Genomic DNA, 17528 nt, shown 5'->3' on the forward strand with positions numbered 1-17528 from the left:
TCCGATGCCTCGTGTAAAGAAAGTGCCACGTTCTTTGCACGTTAAGAACCCTTGCAACAACTCTTTGAGGGGTCCGTAGGTGACCTGTTGCAGGGCTAAATTTCTGTCCCTATCCAATATACCCTCATTTCCCGTGGCAGTCTAAATTTCTCCGACCTTAATCCCTTAATCTATTACAGAACCTACCTATTGTATTTATTGTGAACTTGTTCTCGTCCTGAATATGCATGAAATATTTGCCACTGGACGTTAAGCAACCAACAATCAATCAATCAATCAATCAACGCTAGTTCAACGCCTAAGACCACTTTTTGTCCCTTTCGAAATGTTTATATTAGGCGCAACCTTAACGTAGATTAACAAAGAGTTTATCTCATCAGTTTTTCTTCGTCATCCAACCGGTCTTTTATGAAAAGGAACAGCAACGTTTCAGATATTCAGCTAAAAAAAGACACTTGTCTTGATAAAGAATGGATTGATACCTCTTTTATGGAGGGTATAATGCTCAATGCAAGTTAAATAGCTCATACAACACAGTTTCTAGAAGAGCAGTAATGATTTTTGTCTATTGGCATCAAAAAGAATTTCAACCTGGTCAAATCCCATTGCAGAAGGAGAAGGTACATTTTGGAGATTATTTGGCCTTGTAAATTAACCGAAAATATCATTGTATCATACAATTTAAATCACATTTTTTATTAGAAAGAAGAAAGGCTTGCAGAAATTGTAAGAATTAGCCAACCCTTGATAAAATAGTTTGACTGTGACAACATTTACGTGACACCAGAAGAAATTTTTCCAGATTTATTACCAAATTTGCCAATTTTAAGAATATTTTAACATATTTACATAGAGCACAAGCGTTTCACAAAGATGATCTTTCACCAGTGAATAGATAAACACGAAATACACTTATGATTAAAATATTTTTTTTGTGCGTCAGGTGCGCTCTATGTTATTTCTAAACAGGTACAAGGGACATAATCAAAATTTTGCCTAATATATTTATTAAATTTACTGTCATTGTATGGCTGTATTAATCTAAATTCCTATGTTTTATTAGAGTATTACTTGATTTATTTCGCTTAACCGGTCAGAGGATCATAGACCAGTCCATCTATAGACCGGTGTTTTGGGATAAACTCATCAATGAAGTATCCAGTTATGGTCATTAAACTATTTATTTTGATTGAGAGGATAGTATCTTCTAACGCATTGCCATAATTCGTAATACAGAATGATTTACACAAACTAGCAATCTTTATAAATCACGTTTATTATTTATCACACAATTTGACAGGTTTTAAACAGAACAATATAATTATAGCCGGTACTTTAATATACTTATAGCACATATAAAAGCTATCAATTTTAAACTATTTTATTTGTCCCATATCATACACCCACTTCTTTTGTATATCCGTATGGTGACACTGATAGGTGATTAGAAACCAGTAATAATAGTTATAATGGCAATCATCCTTATCACACACATCTTCAAATAGACTGTTGCACATTAAAACACAAGCTCCGCCCGATCAGTTGAAAATAAATTGATAATGCATAAAATTCAATATTTGAATATGAAAAAAAGAGATAGTTTGAAAAAAAAAAATTTTCTTGCAATTTGGCCCCAAATTGTATCGTACCTTATCCTTTGTTCTTCCCGAATATGCAGGTTTGAAATAATGTGATCAAAAGAACTACATTATACTCAAAAATATTTCTTAGTTGATATGTGCAATTTTATTTCTAAACCACAATGTGATAATACTCTCAACTATGTGCAATTTAAAACCATTCTGTTTATTAATTCTGTTTTCTGTATGGTGTAAAGGTAATGAAGCTATTCACCAGATATCATCAAATGGACGACATAAATTACGCGTAAATTTGGAAGTATCAAATGGCGGAAAGTATTATGCTGAATATTCAACTTTTCTTTTAAACAATGAACACAGTCAATATATACTTACTGTGACTGGCTACAGTGGAACTGCTGGTAAGACATTCAATTAACAAAAGTTACAATCTTTTAATTATTCCTATGTTTTTTGCAAAAATTGAATCGAGTATATATATTAAGACACAATATGATAACTATTAACAATCTGTATTAAAACATTTATTTTCTTCGAGAACTGTGAAATGTGACACCCTAAGGCTGAAATAATAAAAAAATGACGGTAATTGAATTGTATTAAGTCCCGTTGAAGAACTGAATAATCCTTTGCTATACCACATGTCCAAATTAAACAAGAGTCTCTTTAAAACATTTATTTGTGGATCCGTCAATTTTTTAATGAATCATTTTTAAAGTATTAATATCTTTTAAATCAGAAATGGTCCAGAGTTTCCTACTGGGAGCGATGTGAAGTAAATGTTCATACTTAAAAATCCACCAATCTGTTTAAGTGCATGCAATCAATCGCCCCTCGTGTAATAGTACAAAAAAACCGACTACTTCACCTTATAAACAAGTATTCTCCATTCTATACAAAATGCAGACTATGATACTAAGTTTGTTTCATCAACTGAATGACCATCGTAGATTGAGAAAAACATTAAAGCATTCAGACAGTATGAACATACCAGTCGTCATTTGTGAAATATTCAATTACGGCCTAGCAAATCGTTATAGTGTCCGTAAAATTTTAAAAGGAATGATTTCAACTTCACCACTTTTAAGTCTTGGTTTAATAACTTCTTTGTAAACAGCAAATCGATAACGGAAATCATAAGAAATGCAAGCTCGGTAATATCGTATCAACTGGGAGATATATGCTCCATTTGTAGCTGGTGCTGAAATGTTGCTACATAAAAATGGAAAGTTCATGATAGGAAAGATGGGATAGATACGTTCATCATAGTCACCAAACTTTGAATTAAAGGACATCATCTTTATAGCGAAAAGTGTAGTTAAAGGATAATGCTAGCGTCTTTTTTGTACGAAGCTCTTGTAGAGAGTCAGTCTCATATGAATAAAGGAAGAAGTCTGATTGCTTGTTGAAAAACACGTCCTCCAAACGTAACAAATATGTTGTCAATTAAGAAATCATTCAGTTTGATAATGTCAGTTTCAGATAATGTTTTGTTTAAATCGGAGTGATTTTTACAAAATATGATTTAACCCACCCTAAGACAAGAAAGATACTATGCGTTGGCCATTCTTTTTTTTTTAAACAAAGCAAAATTAATTTTTCAGCTTGTCTTTTAATAGTTGAAATGCACATTGTGTTGGTTCCGTTTATGTTATTGCTGTCCATATAGCTAACATATCTGTTTTTTCGATATTCGTTTTTGACGTAATCGGTCCGCTTATTTTCCCATGATAATCGTTTCACATTTTGCATTCAGGTGCCTTCAATAGCTAGCTGGTTAAACGGTATAGGTTTTGATCATTGTTGACGGCCGTGCAGTAATATTTTGTTTTTTCCGTCCCTGTTTGTTTTGTTTTTTTTGTAGATAGTGGTCTCATTTGTAATCATACCACATTTTCCTATGTTTATAATGAGTAGTACAACTACAAATTAACTACCTCGTACGGTACTGGAAGACCTTTGGATTGAAGATAGAAATAAACAAAAACACCATATACATGTGGTCTGGACATTAGGGTCATTATGTGTGCACAACTACATGCATCTTCAAGGGTGACTGGGGAATAGAAACACGGTCACCATTGGTCTTCCTCCATCCGGCAGTAAAACCCTCGCCTAAGTGGGGCGTCCGTTTGGCTGTGCGGGATGTACAAGTTCGCAGCCATGTCCGATCAGACTAGGGACGTTAAATCCAATGCCTCGTGTAAAGAGAGTGCCATGCTCTTTGCACGTTAAGAACCCTTTCAACAACTATTTGAGGGGTCCGTAGGTGGCCTGTTGCAAGGCTAAATTTCTGTCCCTATCCAATATTCCCTCATATTTCCGTGGCAGTCCAAATTTCCCCGAGCTTCATCCCGGACGGCCTCTTTTACATGACCTATCCATAGTATGTATTGTTAATTCGTTCCTGTCCTGAACATGCATGAAATATTTGCCACTGGACGTTTAGCAACAAAAGGTCAATCAATCAATAAAAAACAACGGTTAGATAATTAACCAACACGTTATCAAATATAGCTCATGACCACAGCTATAAAAAGCATAAACTGGCCAAATGATATTATTTCAGGACGACGACTACTGTTTGTTAATGCAATATCATTTTAAAAAAAGAAAATAAAACTGTTATGACAATAAATGAGTCAAGGAGTTACCACATCACATTTTCAATACCAGGAATTGTATGCAACATTTTTATGGTTCTTATATATATAAGGCCTTTCACATTTGATTTCTTTTTGTGATGTTTGTTTCCCTCTTCTTATTATATTTTACATTATGATTACAAATGTGTCTATAATTATAAGTTCGATTCTTTTTCAATTCTGTTCAAAGGCAGGTTGCAGGATTTACCGACCTTCCGAAGCATCGTACTTAACTCAGTTTGTCATTTTGTTTTTTTTTTGTCCCTCTCGGTCATGGTGTTGTCTGTGGTTATCAGACTTCTGTAAAATCATGTTAAAGGTACAATCTTAAAGAAAAACACATTGAAAAAACTCATTAAATAATAAATGGTAACAAAACAATAGATACACAGTTAAAAGATAGACAATATATGGACCTGCATGTATCAGGTTTTCAACTGTTCTTATGTGATCTCACCAATTTTAGTCTCTGTTCAACAACCCTTGACAAAGATCTCTTAGGTCTAAATATTATACTGCTATCTTCCGTCACTCTGTTTTTATCATTTGGGTTTTTTAAAGTTAACGTGTTTCAACAGACATGAAGAGAGTTATGCCGCATGGCTGATGGTTGATCTAGATTATTCATGGAACGGTTTATTATTGAGGCCATGCCTACAAGAAGAATTTATAAATAATGTCTGATAACGACAATACATTAGCATGATTAGGATAATTATATTGTTGTGATTAATTGCTCTTATAATAATCTTAATTGCTGTCCGGCCTTATAATAAACATGACTTGTTCCCGTGTCGGAATTTGCACATATAATGAATAATTACAGCATTTCAGCCTTGCTATAACAATTAAAAAAGAGAGGATTTTGAATTCTGATTTTTTTTTAAATTGTGATACTCTTAATTGTTTAGTGTTTAAATATAACAGGCGTCCTACATATTGGACTTCGTTTGCCTAAGTGTTAAATTTTCACAGGTATGTCATATTTGTGTATTCACACAAATGATTGTTAAATGTCTAATCAAAATTAAATAATTACTAAGAAAATATATAGTTGCTACATTTTTAAAAAACCATAAGTTCTGAAAGTTTTTTTTTATCGACGTATTATTGCAATAGTTGTTGAACAAAGCACAACAAATATAAGAGGCCTTATTAAGTCGCCTATCGTTATATGTTTTTTAATGTAGCATCAGAAAAAATGCTGCGTACAAATAAAAAGTAACTCAACAGGTATATAATGGCTTATTTAAATGATATTAGCTTTCCAAAAAGTAGACTCCGTCCTTAAAAAATAATATTTGGCCAATCTGCATTTTAAGTTGAGTTTTATAGCTGTGGTCATGCGTTATATTTGATAAACACAATTATAGAAAAGAAATATTACAATCAGCAACTAACGACAACCAGAGAATTACAGCTCCTGACTTGAGACAAGCACATTACGCCTGTTCATATTTTTCATGTGAAAATGGTGTTTCCGTTGCTTTACTTTACTATCAGAATCGAAACAGGAAGACAATTGCAGGTGCTATGAAGTGCAGCTATTGCTAAAAGTTGCATAGTGGGTATATATATATAGCCTAGGTGGTTGAGTGGTCTGAGGCGCTGGACACGGTGCAGGCGGTGTTGCCACGATGTCACACAAGCAAGGGTTCGAATCCCGATGAGGGAAGAACAAAAAATTGCTAGCACAAACTTGAATATCTAACATTGCTGGGCTAAATTTGAGACGAATTATATATATATATAGATGTAAAGAATCAGATCTACTCTAACATTGTTAGGTTGATATTCTAGGCACTTTATATATATATATATATATATATATATATATATATATATATATATATATGATGTGGCGGCATGGTAATTAACATTATCATCCTTTACGACCGACAAAATAGCTGATCTGAAAAGTACACTCTACTTGCCACTATACATCATGTACTGTGTTACAATCCTAGATAAAGCCGACGAGGAAAGGTATTACATCGGCCACCAAAAGCTATATTTGTCTATAGCCTAGGTGGTCGAGTGGTCTAGGGCGCTGGACACGGTGCAGGTGGTGTTGCCACAATGTCACAGAAGCAAGGGTTCGAATCCCGCTGAGTGAAGAACAAAAATTTGCTAACGCAAATTAGAAGATCTAACATTGTTGGGCTACATTTGAGACTAATTATAAATATATTATGGTGTTAGCCCTGTTTAACAACGTGTTATCCGATGGAGAATGTCTGTCATAAAGTTGTCACATGTTTAGACGTGAATATAATATATATAAACGCCTAAAAAGTGTACACAACAACACCAATATTGGTGTTGTTGTGTACACTTTTTAGGCGTTTATATAATTTATTTATTGTGTACATGTATCGTTACTCGTAACGATCCAGCGCCCTCGTGGGAAAAATCGTTGACTATTATTTAGACGTTTTATAATATATATATATATATATAATTACTCTAAATATCAGCACAACAGTGTTAAATCTGCAAATTTGCGGAAGCAAATTTTTGTTCTTCCCTCGCCGGGATTCGAACTCATGTTATTGGGATATCGTGACAATACCGCCTGCACTTAGTCCAGCGCTCTAGACCACTCGGCCACCTAGATTGAACAAAAGTTCAGCTTTCGGTGGCCTAGCGTTACATTTCCTCGTCAGTAGAATCTAGAGTTGTAACACAGTACATGATATATAAGGCATGAAGATAGAATTGATTGCAGATTAGCTAAATTATCTGTCGTAAAGGATCGTAAGATGCAGTCACAGAAATAATTATTGGATAAGTACGTCTAAACAAGTGACAACTCTACGACAGATCTATCTACTGGATCACCAGTGAAGGTGATACACGGCTGAAATCACATATTATATTCATAATTACTCTAAATATCAGCACAGCAATGTTAAATCTGCAAATTTGCGGAAGCAAATTTTTGTTCTTCCCTCGCCGGGATTCGAACTCATGCTATTGGGATATCGTGACAACACCGCCTGCACTGTGTCCAGCGCTCTAGACTGAACAAAAATTCAACTTTCGGTGGCCTAGTGTTACCTTTCCTCTTCAGTAGAATCAAGAGTTGTAACACAGTACATGATATATTAGGCATGAAGATGGAATTGATTGCAGATTAGCTAAATTATCTTTCATAAGGATCGTAAGATGCAGTCACAGAAATAATTATTAGATAAGTACGTCTAAACAAGTGACAACTCTGCGACAGATCCATCTATTGGATCACCAGTGAAGGTGATACACGGCTGAAAATACATATTATATTCATAATTACTCTAAATATCAGCACAACAATGTTAAATCTGCAAATTTGCAGAAGCAAATTTTTGTTCTTCCCTCGCCGGGATTTGAACTCATGCTGTTGGGAGATTGGGGGATATATATATATATATAAATATATAAATATATGTCTATTTGTGCTGTACAAAATTGACAAATATTCACTAAAAGTCAAATAGAAATGTCTCAGGGAAAAAAGTTTTAAAAAAAGGTGACATATAGTCGTTACATCTTCGTCAATTAGTCTCTGGTTAATAGTTGTTTAATTGGAAATCTTCCCACATCTAACTGTATTTCTATATAAAAGGTAGCATTATAGAACTGCCTTAGTTGAAATCAGTCTGTTGCTAAGGAATATGTCAGTTGTATAGGAAATTTGGTGCTTTGCCTTACTGTTAAAACCTTTTTTGTATAAAATTCCATGAAAAAAACATTAATACGAGGGTATCACCAGGCCAGTAGGTTTTTTTTCAATTTACTGCATATAATTTAAAGTTATTCGAAAAACTATGTTTTCCCACCAAATGCATAGATGGCATTAGTATGGTCTGGCACAACGTCTTTGAAATTTTTGGTTTTTAATGCTCAATATTTAACACTCTGATTAATTTGGCTTTCAAACTGTTTTGATTGGCGTGCCATTGATGAGTTTAGTGCTCACAAAATGCGCGTCTAGCGTACAAAATTAAACACGATAATGACCTGTTATCTTTGATATGTTTTTTTCAAAATAAGTTATCATATTAACACATTACTCTCAAAAGACATTTGACACATTGAAGGAGGTGTTGGTACAATAGAAAAAAAAAACGCATGGGTTTAAATCCCGCTAAGGGAAGAACAAAAATCTGCTACCACAATTTCCAGCTCTAATTTTGTTTGGGATAAATTTCAGACAAAGTATATAAACATATGTTATTATATATATCGAAAAAGTTTGTATGGCTCATATATAGCCCAACAATGTAAGATCTGCAAATTAATTAAATGCAAATTACACTTTATAAGTTTGGTGCGTCCGAGTCACTTTTCTAGAATTACCTCATCAAGAATACAAAATCCCAAAAGTTTAAAATCCTAGGATGTTTAAATACTTACATACATGTATATGACTAAAATGGACCCAACGAGAATAGCCAATACCATTAAATTTCAACTAAGCTTTATGGCGCTGGCACTTTAGTAACTTAGTAATTTTTATAAATGTATCAACAGTGTATTCATTATATTAGTATGTTGTATTTTTAAATAGGTGACAGTATGGATACTGCTGACCCTGCGGGGAAAGCTAACGGGACACCATTTACAACAAAAGACAGAAGTAATAATAAAGGCAGATGTAATCAGAATTCTCATGGTGGGTGGTGGTATGTTAATTGTGAATATTCAGATCTAAATAGACGATATGGTGTAATTGGAAACTCAGGTTTTATGGATTGGTATTACAATTTAGGTCCTAAAGTTGTGAAGAGCATGATGATGATTTCGAAATGTTAAAATAAAAAACGAAAACAAGAATTACTTTGATTAGATATCATACCCGAGGAATATGAATACATTTATATATTTTATATACCTATATGGAATAATTTTCTTTCAGAACGATAGGTCATTCTGTCGACGAATCCACCCGAACAATACCAAAATTCAATGAAATATGCTTTAATGCGTAAAATATGACCTGTGTAAGGTCATTATTTTCCCTACTCAAAAGGCAAACTATAATTTACTTAAAAAAGGGGCGAAAGATACCAAAGGGACATTCAAATTCATACGTCGAAAATAAACTGACAACGCCATGGCTAAAAAAGAAAAAGACCAACAGACAAACAATAGTAGCTATATAGACAAAACACAATATAGAAAACTAAAGACTTGGCAACACGAACCCCACTAAGGTAAGCAGATCCTGTTCCACATGTGGAACCCGTCGTATTGCTCATGTTAGTACAAAACCCGGTAATAAGTCTAATTCGGTAGGTCACATTCGGGGAAAAAGGGGACGGGATTGTAGTTACGACATTTGGAACATACCCGCTATCATCTATGAGACGGATATTCCATAACAGTCAACCAACTCGTGATGGCGTCCGTAAAATTTACGAAGGGATGTTTCAACTTCCTAACTTGGAACTCTTTGTTTAATAGCTTCCTTGTGAACAGCTAACCTCTATAAAAAAAATCATGATAGGAAATACAAGCCCTGGAATATAGTATCAATTGGGAGATGTATACCCCGTATGCAGGCGCTGCTGGAATGTTGCTACATAGAAATAGAAAGTTCACAATTGGGAAGCTGAACTCATCTCTTTTGTCGTAAAGTTTTGTTTTCAACCGACTCTCATCAATTTCTAGATGTAAGTCAAGATATGAGGCAGACTTAACTGTATCTCTTGTACCCATTATCTCAAGTTCAATGGGAAAGGGGCGTTCAACATAATCACCAAATTTTGAATTATTTAGAGAGAGAACATCATCAATATAGCGGAAAATAAAGTTTAAGGATACTGCTAACTTCTTCTCCTTCTTCCTAAAAAGTTCATGTGTGAATTCAGCCTCATATGAATAAAGAAACAAGTCGGCAAGAAGAGGGGCATAGTCGGTTCCCATGGGAATGCCGATTGTTTGTTGAAAAACACGTCCTCCAAACGTAAAAAAATATGTTGGTAATCAAGACATCAAGCATCTTGATAATGTCAGTTTCAGAGAATTTTTGGTTTGAATCAGAGTGATATTTACAAAGTAGGATTTATCCCCCCTAAGACAAGATACTTGTATCTATGTTGGCCATTCTTATTTATGAAACAAAGCAGAACCAAAGCTTTCAATTGGTCTTTTAGTTTGGAATTGGGAATACTTGTGTAAAGTGTAGAAAAGTCAAATGTTTTAATACTATTGCAAGATGAAAGAGTCTTAGATTGTATGTACTCTAAAAGATCTTTGAAATGTTTAGGTATCCACTTCTGATTCACGCCACCTCTAGAATAGCTAGTTTTACAATAACTGTAAAGCCCAACTTTGATTGCTCATAAAATTGATGTTAATTATTTCGAAAGTGGTTTCGTGGAATAATTGGAAGTCCCAGCAATATATCGTTGTTTGTGAGGACACTTATGTAGTTTAAGTATCCAATATAGTGATGGAAGATCAAGTTCTTTTTCTTTGGTTGAAATTCAAAAGGAACATAGAACAGTTCTACGATTATCCACCCCCAAGGGTGACTGGGGAAAAGAAATATGGTCACCATTGGTCTTCCTCCGACCGGCGGTAAAACCCTCGCTAAAGTGGCGCGTCCGTTTGGCTGTGCAGGATGTACAAGTTCACAGTCACGTCCGGTCAGAATAGGGGCTTTAAATCCGATGCCCCGTGTAAAGGGAGTGCCACGTTCTTTGCACGTTCAAATCCCTTGGAACCACTCTTTGAGAGGTCCGTAGGTGGCCTGTTGCAAGGCTAAATTTCTGTCCAATATACCCTCGTTTTCCCGTGGCAGTCCAAATTTCCCCGACCTTCACCCCGGACGGCCTCTTTTACAGGACCTACCTATTATATTCATTGTTAATTTGTTCTTGTCCTGAACATTCATGACATATTTGCCACTGGCGTTAAGCAACCAACATTCAATCCATATGATTATCCAGGATTTCCTCTTTAGTAAGTGTCGTGGGGTATATGTTTAGTTTTCCAAGTGAATTTTCAATACCTAATTCATTTATCAAGCAGTTTATATAATGTGATTTACACACACAAACTATGTTGTTTGGGGATTTATTTGCGGGGACAACAACATATTTGTCATGGAGGTAGGACAAGTGTTTTGCAACATTTGGGTCTTTAAAGATTGAGGTAGCATGGGTATTCATAGACCCATTCGGTTTCTTAATTTTGATTTGTATCAACGACCTCACAGTCTTAATCCGTTCGGAAAGGGTATCTGCGTCTTCTTTCTCGCGTTTAACCCATTGCCTGGCATAATCCTCGACTGGATCAATCAGTATTTTGAATTGTGTTTCCAATCGATGGATTAAGGCTCACGATATTTCGGGGTTTTGGATAACACATTTCGCAGAGAAGTGTTATTAACGATGTTTAGGTCACAAGTTATAACGTGGCCAGCCGGATTATATTTGAATGGGGAACTAGCACAGGTGCAATCAGGACTTGAAATCGTCAATATTGAGATCCTGCAACACGTGTTTGTAATTGAAATTTTTTGTTGCAATTGGTTTGGTATAGGTATAAGAAATGATAGGTACAGACTGAATTTTAAAATAGGGAGGCATGTTTTAGTGAACTGATTTATGATAAAGAATAGTGTCCAAGTTGATGGCATCGAGATCTTTGATGGCAAAGGAACGTTTAAGAAAGGATCTTTCCTCCTTTTAATCTTTTCCAATGCGAACTGGTTTGAAAAGTCTATGACATGCAATATCCGAAATCATAGCTGTAAGTTTGTATTTGTTTGCATGAGGGTTTGTAACAGTGGTTTCCAAACATAAGTTGTACAGATAATGAAGTTTTGAAAGGTGCGAATGTGATGAATACCTTCTTTCGTTTGAACAATCCTAACATCCCTTGGTACGGTCGGTCTTTCATTGGGTAATCCTAACATCCCGAGGTGTGTTGTGCGAAAAGAAAAACCTTAAAATATGCATTATCTATAACATAACCTCTTTAGCAAGGTTGTCATCAGATGAACATACATTTCTTCTGTTTATTCATGTTCGTTAGTCACATACTATATAAACCGAAATTTTCAAATCATCTAATCTCGATGAAAGAGGAACGTTCCTTTATAACACTTCGGATGCAATGATAAAAAGATAGATCGAGTTCGAAATGTTCAGTATGAAAGTTTCCGTTGATTTTGCTGGTGTTTGCAGCTCAACATAAAGCGCTTGTATTTCCATTAACAGTTTTTAATTCCACTTTTATATCTTAACGATGCAATCATTTAAAACCCTGATGCTGATTTTCTTGAATAACATATAAATATAGTTCTGCGGGTAATGTTTTATAATGTAACCTGGACCTTGGTATCGCAAACACTGAACAACTTAAAAAAGTGTTTGCCCGAAATATGAATTCCCTAGTCCATAATCTCGAGAGAACAAAGAACGCAAGGTAACAGTTACTGATGGGTACTGTTGAGGACATTGACAGTATGGGGTATGGGTTAAGCACGAGCCATATTAACCAATGCAATACAAAAATATAATGCGGTTATCCACCCTTTCAAGAACCCCCCCCCCTAGTTTATCTCTTTTTTTTTAAATAAAAACAAAGTATTCATAATTTTTGACTATGTAAAGTTAAAAATGTAACCATACGGGACATCGTTCCAAACAAATTCATCATTTATACATCAAGTTTTCGTGTGAAACTTCATTTATTAAATCTTACAAAGATAGAAAAATGTGAGAATGTTGTCATGAAACTAAAACGACTCTGAAAAATGTCAATTTTCAGGCGCGTAGCAATCCGTACGCAACACAGTTGCGTAAACATCGAAAATTTTACAAAAATAAGATTATGGTAAATCTAGTAAGAATAAAACTAAAGTAATAAATTAAATTAAAAACTATTATATACGGATGTGTTATACATACGTGTTTGTTCATAATATTACACCAACGTTAACGTGTAAAAAGATCGTTTGATAAATTGTTACACTTCAATTGTACTCTTGGATCTTACTGATATATTTGTCACATGTGTAGGATTATACTTCTCTTGGTTTTTAATTTGATTATGCTAAACAATCTGTAACTGTTGAAGATAATTGTTTTTGCATTCTGGTTAAAAAAAAAACAATTCGAACCATTAGATTTCTTATAATTATTAGAATGAACGTTTACCCTCTGCGTCAGAATATACATCAATTTTATCCTGAAATTGCCTTGTGGACTTTTCTTATACATTTGTTTTCGTGTTTGTTGTTGTCGTCGTCTTGTTTATCTTTACTTGTAAACCATTTAATACAGGTTGTTTTGTACCATATATCCTTCAACGCGTTCGGCATTCTATGAAAATTAACATCATCCTTTAACACAACTATAATCATGTTATGTCTTCCATTTTCCAACGCATATGCACGAGCAACTTCCAGCTCGAACTCGCCCAATTTGCTCTGGAGAAAATGATCTGTTCTAATGAAAATAACTTTGCGACTTTGACCTAAAGCTTGATATATATTATCTGATATGAAGGCTCCAACCAGTAAGTCTTTTTCGTCGAAAGATATTCTGTGGCCTAAACTTTCTAAATTTTTGTAAACATTTAAAACCCAATCAATGTCAGAATGACTGAATAAAATAAAAGCGTCGAATGTATAGATAAAGACAATAGTAGTATAACGGCGTTCAAAATTCATAAATCGATTGAGAGAACACAAATCTGGGTTACAACTAGAACAGAGGGAAACCTATCAACTATAAGAGGAAAACAAATGAACAACAGGAACACTGAAGTGCAACTAAAACAAACACCAACATACATAGAAACGAACTATTTGATAACAACTGCCATATTCCTGACTTGGTACAAGACATTTTTAGAAAAAATGGTGGGTATAAACTTGCCGTTTATTTCCCTTTCTGTTGAATGGTTTCAATTGATGTACAATTGTGTAAAAACGAAATGATAATTTTGAATACACCTTGAATGACGGTGAATATGCAGTAAGAAATAAATATGTACAGAAGTACTTGTGAAGCGTTCGTGCATCTAACCTTGCTGTTGGTATTGAATTCGATTGCATTTTGTATAGGTCCATCTTCCTGCAAACAACTAATCGATGTGAAGTCAAAAATAGAAATTTTTACGCATTTATAAAAGAAATTCTTCATGAAAATGCATATATATAAAGAAATGTTGTTACTTTAACCAGGAGCGATGCATTTGTAGGCATTTCTGTGTACCACTTTGCATTACGACTCATGTTATTCAATAGCAGGCAGGGTAGCATCACTTGTGTTTTGTTTAAATCATCTGTTCCATTTCTCGCATTAGAAGTTTTCCTACCTATGATCTCTTTATTCACAGATTTGTGTCTATGACAACTTTTAGGGTTAAATTCCCATATTGGATCGTATAAATATGTAGTTGTACAAATTATTTTGTTTCTGAACCATTCTTTGTTTAGTCATTAATGACCATTCTTCTTATAATACTCCATATATGATCGCGGTAACTTTCATTCAGTTTTTTTATTTCTCAAGTATTGATACGTGTAATTGTACTAAACATTATTCGAGATTTTTGTTTCATAAAACCTTTTACCATTTTTGCTTCGCATCACGGTGCGGAGCTATTAGTTTCAGTCGATATACACGTCATCTTGAAATAATTACTTATCACATATAGATTATGATTGGTTGCTATATGATGCAGCTGAGATACAGCAACACCTATTGGCTTAAATGAGATAAAGAATTACAGACGTTTCTCGTCTCAGAATAAGACATCAAATGCCGGAAGATTAACTATGTGTATTTAATTTCCGATCAACTGTTATTAATTCATGTTCTTTTTATTATGCATATATTGCACAATGAAATTCAATATTGAAATATCAATTATTATTACGTGTTTATCATGTTTATTTGCTTTGTTAATCTGCAATATGCACGATTTGTTTTGCTAAATAATGTTCCTATACAATGTTTACAAAAATGCATTATCTGTATTTTATAACTTCTGTCAATCAAGGCACACCTCCAGAGTCGTGTCTATTTGTAAATGTTTAAATTTTCAACAAGTAGAGTGAACACAATTTTAAAATAAGGATAATGCAAAGCAGTCCACAGCTTTTTAGAAAGCTCAAACTTGTCACTTTTATAATTAAAAGAGGAGCTGTGTTTACCTCCATTTACATCTTCTGATCTATCTAAGTCTACTTGATTGTTTAACAGGTCACAGTCTTCTCACACTGGTGTTTCATTTAACAATTTACTTTTTACAAAAAACAAAGACATTTGTATAATGACAACCCCAGTTTTTATAGAACTGTTTTTTATACAAAGTAGCAGCGAAATACGCAAAAACGTTATCAAAGCAAATGATGAGTCGTTCTGTTGTTTTATTTATTTATTTATTTTTTTTTATTGGCTTACATTTGAAATTCTCGAAAAAAGGCAAATTGAGACAGCATTTATTAGATTTACCCATTTTATCTATTTGTATTGCTATGATTTGGTATCATGACATGACAAAGAATACAAGGAAAATGGTTCCTATATCAAAGATCTATATCAGTAATGTGTTGGATGCGTTCGAAATGCAATGCCGAACAACTTTTGAGGGTTGATTTTCATAGTTGTTTTTAGATTATTAATTTGTTCTTGTCTTGTGATGTTGCACTACTGACTCTGGTTAAGGAAAGGTTGGACGCCCGCTTTCATGTTTAAATCTGCCTCATTCTGGTTGTGCGTGTCCCAGTTATAAGATTTTGTGTGTATATGAAGAGAAGGTAGTGTGTGTAACCTAGAAGAAACTAAAAATTCAACGAAGAATATAGAATAATAAGCTCGACAAAAAGAATTACTAGTAAATTACTCTAGGAAGAACTTTGCAGACATGTTTTCTATAATACCATTATTAGAAATCATGTACACGTCGTTTAGAATACCTATGCATGTTTGTTATTTAATGAATGGATGGGCGATTTGTCGTCTCCATCATTTCGTATTGTTTCAATAAATATAATTCTCATATTTTCTATTGATTATGTGACTTGAGAAAATACCTTTATTGGCGACATAAACGCGAGATTTGTCCATGTGCCTGCTATTCTCCACTGAAGAGTAATGTATAAAGGCTTACGTTTTCATATCTGACTAAATCATACTTAAAATGAAAAACAAATCAAAAAGCTTTTAGTATTGTTAAGTTTTCAAAGATATGTTATACTAGTATACCCATTCAATTAAATCATTCCATTTAAGATGTTTTGAAGGAGACAATGATTGCATACAAGAAAGAACTGTAGTTTTATATGATTTCATTTGAAAATAATATTGAAAATAAACTGCTTTCTTCAATGTTTAATCCGGTTATTTATTCGTAATCATCTAACTATCATACCATTTTCACACCATTTCTTTTCAGTACAAGACAATATTTTACTTGTTTCAGACATACCAACGCGTATAAACTGTTGTCGATTAATATTGTAAAGTCGCAGTCACTCTAACATAGGAAATCTCTCTGATGATACCTCAACTATTAAAACTTCTGAATGTTATACATTGTTGTTTTACATTTTGTAGTCGTAGTTGTTCTTCCTCTTAATTATTTAACCCCCAAGGGTGACTGGGGAATAGAAGTATGGTCACCATTGGTCTTCCTCCGACCGGCAGTAAAACCCGTGCTAAAGTGGGGCGTCCGTTTGGCTGTGCGGGATGTACAAATTTGCAGCCACGTCCGGTCAGAATGGGGACGTTAAATCCGATGCCTCGTGTAAAGAGAGTGCCACGCTCTTTGCACGTTAAGAACCCTTGCGACAACTCTTTGAGGGGTCCGTAGGTGACCTGTTGCAAGGCTAAATTTCTGTTCCTATCCAATATACCCTCATTTCCCGTGGCAGTCTAAATTTCTCTGACCTTAATCCCTTAATCTATTACAGAACCTACCTATTGTATTTATTGTGAACTTGTTCTCGTCCTGAATATGCATGAAATATTTGCCACTGGACGTTAAGCAACCAACAATCAATCAATCTTAATTATTTAGTTCGAAATGGGTTGACGTATTGTATCGTTACAAAGTACAAAAATAACTAACAAGAAGAAACAGTTATAACAGTACTACAGTTACTGAAAGCTAATTAAAGGTCAATTTCAACTCAATTGAATAATTTATTGTTTTCCTAAACTGAAAAAAGTACACCTCTAACGGACTATGTGTAACGATATCGTATGCACTCCAATAAAAGTATATACCCTTTCTAAGTCCAAAGATTATGTATTGACAGGATGTAGGATCA

This window comes from Mytilus californianus, unplaced genomic scaffold (genome assembly GCF_021869535.1).
Source record: "Mytilus californianus isolate M0D057914Y unplaced genomic scaffold, xbMytCali1.0.p SCAF_12, whole genome shotgun sequence".
Lineage (NCBI taxonomy): Eukaryota > Metazoa > Mollusca > Bivalvia > Mytilida > Mytilidae > Mytilus > Mytilus californianus.